This window comes from Triticum dicoccoides, chromosome 2A (genome assembly GCF_002162155.2).
Source record: "Triticum dicoccoides isolate Atlit2015 ecotype Zavitan chromosome 2A, WEW_v2.0, whole genome shotgun sequence".
In the NCBI taxonomy this organism is placed as follows: domain Eukaryota; kingdom Viridiplantae; phylum Streptophyta; class Magnoliopsida; order Poales; family Poaceae; genus Triticum; species Triticum dicoccoides.
In genome coordinates, this window is record NC_041382.1 from 56,928,643 (window position 1) to 56,931,080 (window position 2,438).

Consider the following 2,438-nt stretch of genomic DNA (forward strand, 5'->3'; position numbering starts at 1 on the left):
CTCCGGCTGTCCGAAATCCGACAAAACAGAAGCAAGGCAGGGGGCTTTGCAGGAGTCTGGACCCCGCCGCGTAGGACTCCGACACCCCCGGTCCATCCAGAAACAACACCCTGACCCGCGTCTCCATCCTTTCCCCTTTCTCTATGTCAACTTCCTTCCGCTCCGACATCACGTCACCGTTGTACCACTCGACCAGACCTACACAATGCCACCGCTCCAATCGGTCGCCACACCACTTGCATACGCTGATGTTTGACACCTTTCGTCCGTCCGTCCCTGCAGATGCCATCCGTGAGAGGGGGACCATGCCCGACAGGTGTTCGGTGAAATGGACGTGCTAAAATTTTGAGAATTTTTCTTCCTTCTTTGAAGCAGTGGATTCAGACACATGGAGTACATCTATGAGCACTACATTAAGTTGTCTGACTCCTCCAAAGTCGAGGATTATGCGGATGAAACAGTGATGATGTAGTCGGTCATTGCAAAGGTAGAGCATGCGAAACAACTTGTTGTCAATTTCAAGGGATGAATCAAGGCTCATCGACTGCTGAACCAGAACATGGCACGGGGGCATTTGACGCTTTGGAACAGGGCACGATGGCATTTGACTCTTTGCCCCCGATGCCCTATTCGCAGACAACTTTCGACGGTGCTTTCGAATGCACAAATATGTGTTCAATCGCCTCTACAATGGCGTCTGGAGCTACGATGAGTATTTCATCTTGAAGAAGGATGTCATAGGAAGAATATGATTTGCTGGTTACCAGAAGTGCACATATGCATTGCGGATGCTTGCATATGGCACGGCTGCGGACTCATGGGACAAGTACCTCCAGATGTCAGTGAGCACATGCGGAGACGCCATGGTCAGATTTGCTACTATGGTGGTCGAGGTGTTTGGACCTTAGTACTTGTGAGAACCAACTATTGCAAACACTGAAAGGCTCATGACACTCTCAGAAGCCGGAGGGTGGTCAGGTATGCTTGGATCTCTTGATTGTATGGACTGGGGATGAAAGAACTGCCCAAAAGTCTCTACAAGGGTGATATCGGGGCCATGTTAAGAATCCCACCATCATTCCAATGTGCTACAACGGTCTCCATTGTTTTCTAGGTTGAATGGAGGTCAAGCGCCTTCGTGCAGCTACAATGTCAATGAGCATGAGTACAATATGGGCTACTATCTAGTTGTTGGTAACTATCCTCCGTGGACAACCTTGGTTAAGACCATCTTTGAGACAGTTGGTTAGAAAAGAGTTCACTTTGCCCATATACAAGAAGGAGCTAGAACGGATTTGGAGAGGACATTTGAGGAGTGCTCCAAACCCGTTTTGTTGTTGTTCGTGGATCTGCTAAATAATTGGATCTGGAGACCTTATGGAAGGTGATAACATATTATGTGATCATGCACAACATGATTGATGAGGGTGACACTAGTACAGAACCGGACAATAGCACCAGTTCGTAAGGCCCTTTAGTGTCGGTTTGGTAACCGGAGCTAAAGTGTAGGCACTAAAGCCCCCCCTTTTAGTACCGGTTCAGCACGAACCGGTGCTAAAGGGCAACCACGTGGCACGAGTCAGCTTCGGGGGCAGGGAGCCCTTTAGTACCGGTTGGTGTCACCAACCAGTATTAAAAGATTGGGGGGGGGTTGGGTTTATGATTTTTTTTTCATTTAATTTTGTGTTTTCCATTTAATTCTTTTTCATTTGCTGGTATTTTACGATACTACATATTGTACACGTTATGCATATATATAAATAGAATTTCTAGTAGAACCGATCATTATATATATATATATATATATATGGAAAATCCATCCTACCACCTCGGGGTAGTTACCCCCCACATGTCTCATATACTACCATGTGGTACTATATATATACTATTTTATTATTTTAAATATGTTCATATATTATATCTAAGATATTTCAAAGCAAGTTACATGAAAAAATTGCATATGAGCCCATAGTTTTTGTTATATTTGCTAAATACGTACATATTTGTACGTAAAAAAAAGCATACTCAAAACAAAGTATATACTACCTAAAAATTAGTATATATACTACCTAATCATTATTATATACTATATACTACATGCAAATAATCCCGTGTGGACATGCCATCACGCGCGGGTGATATCCATACCGCACGACGCCGCGAGATTCGCGCAACATCAATACGCGCCGGCTGTATAATCAGTTCACTTATTCGTATAGCACCCGGTATTCAGACAGTATTTACCGCTGACACATCCCGTGCGTGGCCCACGTCGCGGGGCAGGCATTTAAAACGCTGGCGGGCGTCTAGGACGGCAGCTCCAACGGCTAGCTGCACGACGCGCCCCGCGGCCTTTTTAAACTGCCGCGCCCCTTGTAGATACACACCCCGCTCAAGTTTTCACATATCCTCTATGCGTTTCTCCTCTCGGAAGCATG